Source organism: Pseudopodoces humilis, chromosome 3 (assembly GCF_049639895.1).
Source record: "Pseudopodoces humilis isolate 2021_Gansu_Grassland_sample_001 chromosome 3, ASM4963989v1, whole genome shotgun sequence".
In the NCBI taxonomy this organism is placed as follows: Eukaryota; Metazoa; Chordata; class Aves; order Passeriformes; family Paridae; genus Pseudopodoces; species Pseudopodoces humilis.
In genome coordinates, this window is record NC_142202.1 from 2,695,454 (window position 1) to 2,709,868 (window position 14,415).

At 42.5% G+C, this 14,415-nt stretch overlaps 1 long non-coding RNA gene across 1 annotated transcript in view; it reads right to left on the bottom strand.

Moving 5' to 3' along the window:
- Positions 1-11,532: 11,532 nt before the first annotated feature.
- The window catches only part of LOC148184553 (uncharacterized), a 91,237-nt gene continuing 88,354 nt past the window's right edge, over positions 11,533-14,415 (bottom strand). Inside the window, exon 4 of the long non-coding RNA XR_015772235.1 lies at positions 11,533-11,841. This is a non-coding gene — a long non-coding RNA (uncharacterized LOC148184553). The remainder of the gene's footprint in view (positions 11,842-14,415) is intronic.

The window sequence follows — 14,415 nt, forward strand, 5'->3', positions numbered from 1 at the left end:
CTGCATCAGCTGTGCCCGAGGCAGAGCTGCCAGGGACAGGGAGCAGGGCAGTGCCAGCGCTCCTGCGCAGCCACAGGCCCAGAGCTCAGGTGTGTCCTGCCTGCCCCAAGTGCACCACAGTGAGAGGAACCCGTTCTGTGACCAGCCCTCTCTGCCATGGCTCTGTCCTGGCCTGCTGCCAGCCCAGCAGCACCGTGGAGCAGGCGGAGCAAATCCCTGAAAACTGCCAGCGCCAAATCCCGCACTTCTGAAAAAGGGCAGCAGCACCCCTGCCATGGGGTTTGTCAGCAGGAGAGCGTGGGCCACATTTCCCTTGGCTCAATACAAGACTGTCAGGCAGAATGCTCTCCAGGTCTTCTATGTTTCCACCAAACCATTCAGTAAAATGATAATTTCTCACTACTATACTTCTCTTTTGTTTCAATTTGCTGAATGTTTCCTAAATTGACTTTTTTTTTATTTGAAACAATTAACATATTTAAAAATTAAAGTCAAGTAATAATTTTAAAAAAAAAGCAAAAACAAACCCAACCAGATTCTCTGGGCCACCTGGTTGAAATGCTCTGGTCAGCCTCCACTGCTCTGTAGTAAATTTTAATTTTAGATTCTTACGGGAAAAAAAAAAAAAAGAAACAAATACACAGAATTTTATTGAATTGGAGTTCACTCTCAAAATCATTTTGTACTAACCTTTTTGTTTTCACTCCAGCTGATTTAGTTAAAGGCCAAACTCGTCTTCCAAAAATCAGCTCCCAGCCCCCATCTTCTTGGGATAGCCCTGACAGGAAATAACAACATCCATACACAGACACTCCAAAGCCTTTTGAAGTCTCACAAATGTGAGCTGTTCCCTTGTGCAGAGCAGGCTGGGATTAACTCTTTTATTAACCTTATAACCTCATCCATGAGAAAGAAAAATAGCCAATCCCTTTTTTATATATATGTTTTGTTTTTAATTTGGAAGCCTGCAGCCTCCTCTACTCAAACATTTGTGAGCTCACCCTACAGACAGGAGCAAAAAAGCCCCTGGGAAGGCCCCTCTCCCTGAGGAGCTCCACAAAAGCCCCTCTTGGGCCCTCCCATTATGTTGCACTCAGTGTCAAAGCTTGTGTTTTCACTGGAAAATATTTTCCCTTTACAGGAGGGTTGTGTCTCTCTGTATTGGTGAGAGCAAATAACAACCTTTTGGTCCTTTTCAACATGTTGCATCAATGTATTTTCCTGATTCCCATGTCAAAAAAGCAACTTTTAGCAGAATGAAAAATCTGACCTGGGTGTAATCCTGACAGTGCTCCAATTTCTCATCCTTAGCTTCATCCCTGCACTGCAGTGCAAGAGGCTCACGTTGGAATAGCTCTTCTCACCAGAGTCAAAATGGTAAAAATTAGCTCAGAGAGTGACATGAACAGGAATTTCAAAGGCAGGAAAATTTATCTCCTGCTCTTTGTCTTACACTGTGGTACACTAGAGTGGTTGGAAGATTTAACTTCCAAGCATCCTATCTATATAAATCCTACTGGACGACTCCCCAGCTTCTTTTTTTAGGGTGTTGAGCTCAGCAGCTGGAATCTTCCAGGGAATGACGGTCAAGATAAGGATGGAGAAAAACTTTCTTGTTGCCGTCAGGTGTTGGTCAGGGGTCAGGATTAGGGAACAGCCAAAGCCAAAGAGAGCTCTGTGTGTTACATGAGGTCACGGCTCTTTGGTGTAAGGACCATGGGTTTGGGCCAGCCCCGCCCCTGCTCTGCTCATTGACTGCTCTGATGATACAGCCCCCCTTGGGCTTTCTGCTTTTGCAAGATTTACACTCGGTTTAAATCTCAATAGAAAGCTCCACTTTAGCTTTTAGGAGGCCAAGACACTTGAAAATCTCCGATGGGAAGGACAAGTGAGGAAGGCAGAATATCTTTCCCTTGCAAAGGCAAATACCACTTGGCTGAGGAGTTTCCAACTGCTTTGCTGGATAAACAGACACAGCACAGTTCTAAAGTGCAGGGGTGCCCTTCACACCAACAGGCAGAGAAAAGAGGCAGTGGGAAGAGTAAGAGGCACCAGAATAAAAAAGGCAGGATCCAACTGAAATGTTACCTTCTTTCGTCTTTGAAAATGGGAAAACCCATTCAGGATCAGGAATTTCCAGACTGGGCTGTATGCACCATTAATTGCTCCATGAAGCAGAGCTGGTCTGCTATTGTTGCATCCTCCAAAAACAGCTGTTACTGTGAGCTCTTTGGGGCTCAGGAACTCCATTTCCCAGTTTTCACTTAGTACTTCAGTGATCATATATAAATAATAATAATGATAATCATAACAATACCTGGCTTGCCATTATGTTGTACTCAGTCTTTGTGATGCCTCTCTCACGATAAAATCTGTGTATTAAACACTTTAATTGAAACTCTTAATAAAACAGAGATATTTTTACTTGTGCTGTTATATTCACATTATGATCACAAAGCACTTTATAGAATCAAATCAAAGTAGCCAGTCTGATCCTTTTATAGATGATTTTGTGCATCTCAGCAGTGCATAACAAAGCTACTGTATAGACAATTAATTGTCAAACACACCATGTTTTGGGGTTTGTCCTGGCTGAGCAGTATCCAAAAGCTTGGGGGTTTATCCTTCAGATCGGTGTGGAAGTCTCTAAAGCCACCACAAATAACAGGACAAGAGGGACTGGACGGTCTCACCAACTAGACAAGAACAGGCTGTGATATCTCATTATCAAGGTCCCCAGGTCAGAAAGAAAAGAAGGTTATAATTTTCCTGGTTTAGGAAAAAAGCCATGGAAGTCTTGGAGCTGAGTATTGAGCAGCCTCCATGGGGTCACTGCAAGGGGACAAGGCAAATGCTGGCCCTGCAAATGTTCATGGTAAATGGTGCCTCCCAAGGTCTGGAAGGATCTCCAGCTTTGGGCCTTGTACCAGGTACTTTTGGAGCTGTGAGACAGTGAAGGGCTTTGTTCCCTCCTGTATAATTGATAAATTACCATTGTTAGTACTAAACAATACAAGTGAGCACAGAATGGAAACATGCTAATGCTTTATCCAGCTCCAGCAATTCTGCTCGTGTGCTCACACTGTTCTTAAATGTGCTAGGTATTTGTTTGATGAAACAATAAGTTTTAGAAAAGAGAAAAATAAGAACTTCAAAGATAATAAAAACCTTGACTACATACTTTACCACAGGCAGCTGTGAATAAGCTTCAGTACTCTTTATTTTTAACATTCCAGATATGTAATTTAATGCAGGTCTAATGACAGTCTCGAACATACTGCTTTAATCGAAATTGTTCAAGCTCTGTTCTGTGACAAGGGCTCACAAGATACCAGCAGGGTTGTCCATTTTCCCCACTTCTGTAGGGAAAAGAAAAGGGAGGGGAGGGGGACACTCTTGAACTTATGTTGCTATTGATGTGTAATACACAATAAAAAAACAGTTACATTTCAATTACCCACAGGTAATTATAATTTTATTGTTTGACTGTACTATGGGGATTTTTGTAATTCCCAAGACTAATAATTTTCTATAATTTTACAGGTTGTCAAATAAACTATTAAAGATTATCTTTGAAAAGGATTCTGCAATTGTAAGGAACATATCATACTGTTCCTGTACATTATTAGTAATTAGAGATCCCTGGATAGTGAAATATCCACACTATATGCTAGCTGCTGGATACCATATTTTCTCACAGCCTCCTGTAATCTTGAACCAAAGCTTTCAAACTTCTCAGTCATTGTAGCCTGAGTCACGTCCAAACTTTTATTAATATTCACTGAGCACTCATTAAGCAATTCTGGCGCGTTGGATACATTAAACCCGTGCTTCCTGATGGGGACAGGCAAAGGCTCCCAGGTCCATCCCAGAGCAGTGGAAACAAACACAAAAGGGCTCATTCTGAACTCTGTCCCCTGAAGAGGATATAGGGAAGAAGCAAAATTTATACCAGCACGGAAGATGTGACAGTGCCTTTTGACAATGACGTGGCTTGCACAACAAGACAGAGTTGTGCTTCCTGACTCTATCCTAAAAACACGCACAGATGCGGATATGCTGGGGATCAGCACGGCATGTCCACAAGGAGGGGAAAGGCATGGGCAGGGTCTCCAGCCCACAAGAAGCAAATGAATTTGGGGTATTCCCTCATCCTCATCAGCAAGCCCCCCAGATTTACTGGGGTGTTGGTGGGGAACTCCCCAGGCCAGTAGAGACCAACATCTGCACAGCTGAGCAGGCAGCAGCCACTTCTCCCACGTAACCTGGGAGAAGCCAGAGGCCACTAAAGCAGCATGTGTCCCTCACCTGCACAGGGCTCGGTGAGATCCTCACAGCCTCGCAGGGTGCAGCCCCGAGGAGAGGCAGAGGAGGGATGAGCTGAGAGGAAGAGCAGCCCCCAATGCAGGAGCAGCTGGCACAGCCTGCGAGGGCAGCGAGCCGGGGTTCAGCAGCTGAGAGATGGCTGAGCTCTCCGCCTGCAGAGCCATCAAAGGCACCATTCTTAGCTGGCAGCATTGTTTATTGCAGCTGCCCCAGGAGATCATCATTGTTTGTTTTATCGGCCTCTTGGATGGCTGTGTGGCGAGGGCTCTGTGCAGGGGGAAACTTCACTGCCTTAAGAGCACTCTCAGGCCATGGGGACTTTGAGGCCTCCACCCCTGGAGCGTGCACAGCCCCAGCCTGTGCCGACACCAAGCAGGAGCAGCATCTCAGGGCTCTGGACACATCTGCAGGGAGGGGTTTGCCCTGCTCCTGGTGCCAGGAAGCCTCTGTGGCAGCTGCAGCGCTCAGCAAGGGGCCTGGTGAGGGATTTCCCTCACACCAGGGAGTGGAGGGTGGGTTGTGTTGGTTTTACGGCAGTGTGGAGCTGGTGGAGCAGTATAAAGATACGGGAGCTCAGGGAAGGATTAAGGCCAATGGACTGCAGCTCCCTGCCTTCCTCCAGAGACAACTTGGAGCCCGTCAAAGGTATTAAATCTGAGGAGTCGCTGTAGATGCACACGCTGAGCTCTCTTTTCCGAGGCTTGCTTGCCTCGCTGTCCCGAGCTCATCCTGCACCTATGGGAAGGTGTGGGAAGAAGGACGGTTGATAATTTGGAGAGCTCTTCAATCAGTGGCATTCCCTGCTCCTGACCTGCTCTCTGCCTACTAACCCAGCTCAATGAGACTTAACCCATTACTCCAGATGACTGGCACTTACAGTAAATAGAGGGAAAATCCAAATCCCACAGAGAAGGCTCAATATGCTTCTGGATAAGAGACAGCACCATATACAAACAGCGCTCTCTTTCCCCTTAATTCTGGTCTGTGCTTTTCCTGCTTAACACATCCCTTGTTGCAAGGAGAACACCTTCTGACAATTGAATAGTGAAAGCAATTAGAAACAGAATTAATTGATAAAATTAAAGCCCTGCTTTCCTTATGTTTGTCATATGACTACAAATATTGTCACTCCCATTAATATTAATTAATATAATTATCAATGTTTCTAATCCCTACACATTTTGTTGAAAAGTTACTCTTAGCTCAAGAATATAATTGTTAAGTCGTGGAAATGTTAAGTAGCAGCTAAGCAAGTCCAAAGAATTAATAGCAAACTGTAGTTTATCCAGGGATTAGACTTTTAGCAATACATAATCACCTCTTCATGTGTTCATCCACATAAAATACCTTCCATCCCTCACTACACTTCTGCCTACTTGTCCTTGCAGTGCACAGTTTTCAAGAATGAAAGAAAAAAAGAAGATAGTAAGTAAATATCCCGTGCAGGTGCTGTTCTTCAAGGTAAGTCACCGCACCAAGAGTTCTGTGCCCACAGCTGCGAGCGATGTCAAGGTCAATTATCTCAGGCTGAAAACCCTAATGCAGGATACTTTTGTGATCAGAATAATCTGTGTAACACTGCAAAGCCTGCGTTTTGGAGTCAAGCAAAGCAACTCCTCTCTCTCCCGGCTTCCCCACGCATTGTCTCTCCGTTGGAATGTCACAGATTACTGGAATAATCCAAAGGACTGCCCTGCCATGCAGTTTCTCCTGGACGGTACCAGCAGCGCTCCAGGGGCACGGGGATTGGAGCAGAGCCTTCCCTGCCGCCTGCCCAGCTCCTCAGCCAACACCCAGCAATTCCTGCCTGGCAGAGCAGGCAGCACTGCTAGGTGCAGGATTAATCAGCTCTTTTGGAAAACAGCCAAAGTGCTTTAAAGGCCTTTGTTGTAGGGTAGAGGGGTTTTTCTGCTAGAAGTGAATAATGTAATCATTTTGCTATTAATTTTTAATTGTATGTTGCTCTGCATTATTACCAATCTATACTGATTTTCCTGAGAGAAATAGGGATGCTGTGCAAGTGGTTTCTGTTAGGAATGCTGTTGGGCCACGCTGGAAAAGAAGTGACAGAAAAGAGCTGTTCTTCTAAGTTACTGCAGTCACCTGCTGCTGTCTGTTCCTACAAGGTATCACATTAAATACTTATAAAATGTATGAGCTTAAGAAGATTCATGGAGAACTGCCAGAGTTTCCCTGTTGTCAGGTGTTTTTCTTTGCTTTTATTTGTGGGGGTTTGTTTCTTTTCTATTTTTTTAATGGCCACCCTTTTTAATGAAAAGTTACTTCTGAGAAATCTTTTACAAGCAAATTAAAACTCACTCATGTGGATGAAATCAGCAGCAAGAGTAAGAAATACATTCATTCTTCTCAGAAGACAATCTTTATCAAAAATGCTAAGATGCAGCCCACTGATACAGTTAAACTTTCTGGTAGAAACACGATAGTATCACTCACTTGTGCCCACTCACAAATCCTTCGTTTCATCTAAGAGAAAACCAGCCATGAGGGGACAGGAAATCTTTAATCTGCTTTTCTCCATTTCTTCAAATATCTGGTTCTTATCAACCCGCATCGAACATGAGCAACACAAAAACCTAATGTCCTCCACTTCATAAAACAAATGCAAACAAAGCACAGACACATCTCTGGTGTGAGATGGACTGAGCACAACAAAGTATTGCACGGCAGCAAAGCTGAAAAGCACTTCTGAAAAGGCATTAAATTCAGGGAGAAGAAATCAACTAGACCAAGAAACAAGTTATGTACAACAATCTACACTTTGCCACTGGCCTAAGTATCAGGGTAAAAGGGGCCCTTCATCTGTTCCCCCCCAGTATTTGAATACTATCTTTTGCAAAGAAAAATCATGGCTTTTTTTTCTCTTGAATCTCTAATACTAATTATGTATTTCAATATAACACTATTTGTGTTATACAATATCCTGTAATGTATAATCCCGATAATAAATCACACTATAAGAAATATTTTATAGAACTATACATTAATGCATTAATAAAATAAACATGTATAAATATATAGTTAGTTGGCTTAAATAGCCATATTAAAAATTATTATATTTTTGGGCAGATATTCAAGATATTAACCGTAAGCTGGGAAATTCTGGTGAGAATTCACAAAGTTTGCACCTAATTCAGTTGAATTAGCTTTGAAATAGAAAAATAGATTATTTGAAAAGGAAGAATTACACACATTAAAATTTCAGTTAAAAAGAAAAAATACCCAGAAATTTTCTACCTGGCCAGTTCCAAACTGCAGTTTTAGTCCTGCCGTAAGTCCATGATCATTAATGAAACATGTGCCTTTGTCTTCCCCATATCCAATGCTGCAGGATCTCCAGGGGTGCTTCAGGAAAGCTCTGAAATATTCACAGTAAGTCCAGTAAGCACTTTCCCAAATAGTGATTCTTTCCTGAGCTGGGGCCAAAATAGGTCAAGTAAAGGGAAAACCAAAAATGCAGACTATGAAGCAAGCTGCCCATAATTTCCCAGCAAATCAGAAATTAAACCTCTTGTACAGTAGCCTCTTCTAGGGGGACTGCATTTATCATTCCAGGAATTAGTTTAATTAAGGCTTATTACTGAAGGACTTCATATACAGTATATTATTAATTTGGATTATGCTGTTGCTTCACAGCTTTGAAAAAGTAAAACAGAAACTACTGAATTTGCAGTCACCTTTGGTAGCGAGGTTCTGTTCCTCTACCTATTTGAGATATTTCTTTCCATCTCCTGCGCCATCATGTTTCAGTTCCTGAGAGCTGTAGATATTTATTCAGTGCCCTTCTATCTTGGCCATCACAAATAGCTCCCTGATAACAAATCACACTCTCTGAGCATCATTTGCTGCCAGAAAGGATCCTTGAGAAGCACATGCTCCGTGATACAGACTATCCCCTGCTTTGCTGTGAATGCCATAAAAAGTTCCACAAAATCAGCTTCCTTGCATTGAGAGGGTAAGAATGCATCATCTTAGTAGTTCTACCACTTCTTATTGCCTGTTTAGGCTTCATACTTAGTCCCTGCTCCCTGGCTCTTCAAATGAATGCTGCTACTTAAACACAGAGAACGATATGTGCTTAGTGAGAGATTCAAGGATTTCAGCTATCAATAGAAGTTTAATTATGTGCTGGTGGATGCTCAGGTACTATAAAGATAGCTGTTGTATAAATTGCACAAAGCCAGCACAGAAGAGACCACTCACAGCTCGTCGTACACTCCGCTCCCGCAATTTAGAGAAAATAAAATGTAATGCATGGTATTAACTTGCATCTTCTTGCCTAAGTCATAACCCATCATGTAACGTGATGTTATTCCGTGTTGTGTCACGGGTAACATGATGCACCACAATGTCACACTTCAGGAAATATTACTAAGCAAGGACTGATTCTTGTTAGCGGTTCAGAATGCGAGCCTCTGATCCAAACATATTGTGGCTGATGGGAAGGCATCACACCGAGAGCCACGTTGGGCAAATGTTTTTCTTCTCTGGCTTGGCCAGCAGATGTCCATTTGTCAGGTTTGGGTTCAATTGAGATTTCTTTGTCACGAGCACTTTCTCTTGTAAAAGAAATAGCAATTTTATGGCAAGCCAAATACTGAAAAGAAAAGCCCTTAGAAATACATAATAAATGTATATTAGCGAGACAGAAAATTGGAAAATGGCCACCTGCCAGCAGCCACATAAATTTTGGAGGCAATGCATTTTTCTGCCATTATGCATTATCACAGGAATTGCAAATATTTATTAAAAGTATTAAAATGGTGAGAATGTTAAATGTTTCCTTCAGTAGCGGAAATTCGCAGTGCCACATAGAAGATAGGATATTCTGATACAATGTTTATTAAAATGACTTCATTTTATTAGGCTGTCGTACACAATAAATGTGCAGGTACAGTTAACAAAAGATCTATTGTGGATACGGGAGATTTGTGAGTAACACTTCAAAAAAATAATCTCTTCTGAACTCTATTCATATAAAAAGCATGCTACAAACTTTCATTAACTTCCTTAGAACCAATTATTTCCTGAGCTTATTTTCTTTTTCTGCCATCCCCCTGTATTTTGTTAGTCAATTTGTTTGCTCACGTTTTAATGCTTAACAGGATTAAATGCAGTTTATCTTTAATTTATATACAAGTAAGCTGAGCGTATATGTGCAGCAGGCAACAAAATATGACGATTATTTTGGGGTTCATTTACAGGTCTAAACATGAATGACTGTAATGTATTGGGACCTCAGTATCTTTTCATCCATAAACAAAACATTATTAAAAGATCGGTGGGAGCTCCATAATATTGATTGAGAAGAAAATCACATTCCGGTTTTGCCCACATTTTCTGCTGGGATTAATCACTGTGATTTTGTTTCTAAGGTTTTGCTGCAGCAAGATACAGACTCAGGCACACCCTGACAGGGTAACTTTGCTGGTTGGCTCTGCTGGGCTTTGAGCCCCTTCCAGCAGCCCCTGAGCACTGATGGGGACAGTGACACAAACCCTGAACAAACAGGAATCAGCAGTGGAAAGGAGGAGGATGGTTCTTGCCTTCACAACTGAAAGTGTCCTCAAAGAGGCTTCTAAAAGTCTTTTTTTTTAATTTAAGAAATGAGCAGAGAAATAAGGATCCAGTACTGGGGTTTATTTCTTACACAAGTGCTCTTCAATTCCTTACAGTCCATTAAGGAAGAGGTGGGATTGGAGTCTATGTTGTAGGCAGGGGGTGAATAGATCAAAGTTACAAGACCTTAGATTTATGGTGAGTCTTATGCAAGGAAAAACCTGCCTCTGGAAGATAAAATTTCAGAAATAAAGGATTTTGCCCTCTGCTTTTATAGGGTACAGTTTTATTCCTTTCTGACAAACATGGAGTTGTGGGAGGGGGGAGTAACTTCCATGAAAAAATGCTTTGCCTTGATCCAGACAGTTTGTATGGATTTGTGGAATATCAGAAGTGGTGCAAGTGCTTTAGCACAAAGGGTGTACGTTGGAGAGAGACCTTGGCCACCTCCCAGGCAGAGGTAGAGCCTGTGCTGCCTTTAGAGGGGCAGGTGTGACATCCTCTCACTGCTGCAGAGCCAGAAACCAGCGCTGGGACCGGCTCTGTCCAAAGCGTTTGTGGCTTCAGTCAGTGTAAAAAGAGGAGTCAGCACTTCAAGCAAACCCATTTGCTTGGCCAACCTTATTTAATATGAAGCATGTTTTATCTTGATTTAGGTGGTTGTTGTTCTTTAATTAAAGAAATTATGGGAGGTCATTCTCATTAGTTTAGAAGAGTCCTCACAGAAGGGGTTTGCACTGATTTAACCTCGGGGTAAACTGGCACAACTTTTGCATGTAAATAGGATTTAACACTGGACACTTTGTGTGTAATCCAGCTCTTCACTCATGACATCCAAGGAATACTTGGAATACTGACTGAAATAAAAAGATAATGATGATAAGCTGGGGTCTTACCGTGAAATTTGTCAAATGATGTGCAGTGGCAGCCCGGAGCCTCTGCAGCAGCGGGGAGGGGACACCACGGGGCTTTCTGCTGGGGGCAGCGCAGGCAGCTCTGCCTGGCCCTGCTCGGTGACACCAAGATAGGCTGGGCTCAAATCCCACTGCTCACGCCTGGCCAGATGGAGGATGAGCTGAGTGGCACAGAAAGTGGGCAGCGAGAGGGGAGAGCAAGGTGGAAGCCGTGCCCTGGGGCTGGAGCATGGCCCAGGTGTGTGGCGGCGGCGGGGCCACCACTGCTATGGAAAAGATTGGCCGTGAAAGGAAAAAAGAAAAAAAGGGAAAAAAGCAGCGGCATGAGAAGTGCCAACTGAATGGCGCTGTCTTTAATTGGTACCACCAAGGGCTTTGTGCGGTCAGCACGCTTTTCATGTTTATAATAGAATCCCCAAATTCGACTGATCTGAAGGGCATCTGACTGTTTTACATTAATCACAAGCTATACAGCAGAGGCTGAGAGCAAGTGGGCAGATACCCTGGTGGAGTAGCACTAAGGAGCTCTCATTATAATCATCCTGCCAAATCAAAAGAAAAACCCTAAGGCTCCTAATAAAGGAGACCACTGGACTAAACAAATTGAACAAGTAGCTAGACATGCATGAGCTTAAAACTACTGGTGTCAATCAGATTTTCTGGAGCCGCTCATTCTGCTCGGTTCTGCAGAGCACACGCGGAGGGGACGCAGGGACAAGGTGACACGTGGGTGCCAGCACAGTCCCAGTGCTGGGCAGGAGGGCACAGGGGCACTTTGTGAAGCCACCTGCCAGGAGTCATCACTGAGCACTTCTCAAACTGACCCAGTGCCAAGGAAAGGGGCGCTGTGAATGGGGACCTCATCCACACAGGATATCTGAGCAGGCTTCCAGTCCCACCACTTCCATCGGTTCCAGGTCAGGAAAGATCAAAGAAAGGTCTTGGAAGTCATAATTGTGTGTTTCTAGGACAGGAAAAAGGTTCAGTATCCTGGAAGCTCTGCCCACTTCTCACCTTCCTGTACCTGCTGAAGGGAAGTCATTGTATTAGTTATATTCCCTACTGGAAAGCAAAAAAAACAATGGTGAAAATGTGACTCACTGCTTTCTGAAAAAATACATTTGGCACCAGTGAAAAATTCACAAAAATGGGGGAATAAGAAAATTCCAAATTTAGAAGCATTGGGTTTTGTTTGGTGTTTTTTAAGACAAATGATGGGTAGGTTCCATTAGCTACCATACCTTCTCAAAAGCCAGCAGGCAGAAAACCAAGATTCTGAGCTATTCCCTCAAAACTCAAAGAAAAAATAAATCAGTGCACAAGAGTAAATACCCAAGGAAGAATAAGAAACAAAAACTATGAGGGTCAGTATTTAGTCTGGCAACCAGGGGGAAATGAAAAAACAGAAAATTTCAACAGGAACAGATGGATGAGGGATGATGTACCTGAGGAATCAGGTGAAGGCATCAAAGGAGAGGTTTTATGGAAACAAATTCACTTTGAAAAGCTGATGGCTAGAACACTACCAGCTTTTGAAGCATTGGGAAATTTTACCTACCTGCACCATGACTATTGTCACTGGCTCTGTCCCCTGTCACCATCTGAGTCATGGCAGCAGTGCATGGACCCTGCAGTCCTTGGGAGGGAGGAGGCAGAACTGGGACTCCTCTTACTGGTAATGTTTTGAGAAATTATTATTATTTATAAATGTAATTATTTTTTAGTTAATTTCTCCTTTTCCTGTTTTTTTTTTTTTTTTTATTTTCCTCCAACTCCACACTGTAATAAATCAACATATAAATGTACTGGTATATTTCCACCTGGAATGTTGGAAGACAAATAGTACAAAAGATCAGTTTGGTCATTTACCATATTGGTTTAGCATGGTAATACTGTTGGGCTTTTTTCATTTCTCATTTGAAGCCTGTAAACAAATGCTGCAAGAACAGATCAAATACTCCCTACCTAAGACAGTGCCTTGTGCAATGAAAACATCAAACCTGGTTTTTGAAGGCCAAATGCGCCTCTTTTACTTTTTCATAGGGAAAACTCAGAATTTTGAATTAGCCTGAAATTTGAAACTACATTTTTGCCAAGCAGCAAAAGCAGATGCACCCTTAGCCACGCTAAATCACAAACACATACACACATGGAGATGAGGAAAATGCACATTAAATATGAAAAAGTATTCCTTTCAGGCAGAAGATAAACAACCCTACTACAAATTAGCTCTCGGCCCCGTCAGGTGTGAATCTCTCTTGTCAATACGTACCAAATTCCCTGAGATAGAACCACATGGTCATGAATTTTATTTCTCTCCTGCTTAATTCCTAGTACCACTCTCCCTTGTGGATTTACTCAGGGATGATTTACAGTGGGAAAGGTGACATTAAACACGTCATTGAGCATGCAAAGATGCTGCACTCAAAGCAGCATATGCTTGACTTTGTTAAAAGATGAATGCTGTCAACTCCACAGTGCCCACCAAGATCTGGCCTCCTTTTTCTTCCCAACAAACTTTGAGGAAGATGCAGACATGAGTCTTGACACTGAGAGAAATAAAAGTTAATGTATTCATGACATGATTTCACTTGCAGCCTGATTTAGCAATGTCTTGTCTAGTTTGGATCTGCTGTTGCTTTTCCTAATTTACTCATTGCACAAAGAAAATAAATAAATAAGTGCACTGTAGTCTTATTTATCCTTCTTTGGACATTTCTTTACCAGGCAGATGGTCAATTAAGAGCACTAAACAATGACACTGTTTTCTCTGTAAACATTTTTTTTCTAATAGCCTAACAAATGAGAATCTGTGCTGCCATACTGCTGAATACCATCTTGACTTTCTAATTACAAAGAACTGTGTCTTGATAGTAACAATTACAGCTGTAACAATGATGCTGGTACTTGAACAATATAGTTGGAGGCAAAGTGCTTATCGGAATATTCACAAATAAAGGCTTACATTTATGCCAGCGCTGGAGAAGGGAGGTTAAACAGTTGGGGGTGGGGAGGTGTAGAAGAAAGGTTGAAAACATTGGTTTAGTAGCTACAGATGTGAATTTGAATCCAATTACATGAAAAGCAAGGGGGGGTGAAGCATGAAAAGATGCTGTTTCCTTCTGTTTGGCTAATCAATAGGTTAAAGGGTTAGTAAAATTAACATGTTAATAACATTCATTTTGCTATTTATGTACCGGTCATAGTATTTGCAGAGAATTATGTCTTGTGAGTAATCCACACGTTATTATGCCTGCCTTTTCCCTTTTTTTGTCTGAAATGCTGAAATGGTCAGTATATTTTTTTCCCCCACTATGATGGAAATTAGCTTCTCAAGTCTCTAATTTACCCCACCTTTCTTATTTAACTTCTTAAATCCAACCCATCCAAGGTTTGGGTGGGTTTTTTCCTTTTTTGAATGCAAAGCTCCCCCTATCCCAAAGAAAAGGGGTAAGGCACTCCCTGAGCTCAGCACAGATCCGTAACACCGATGTCCCAGGGGAGCACGTTGGCAACCAGGGCGTCACAGTAGCATCCCAGCGGGAATGGGTTCCTTGGAGGAGTCTCATCCTCCTGCTCCTTCCTCCATCATCCCTGG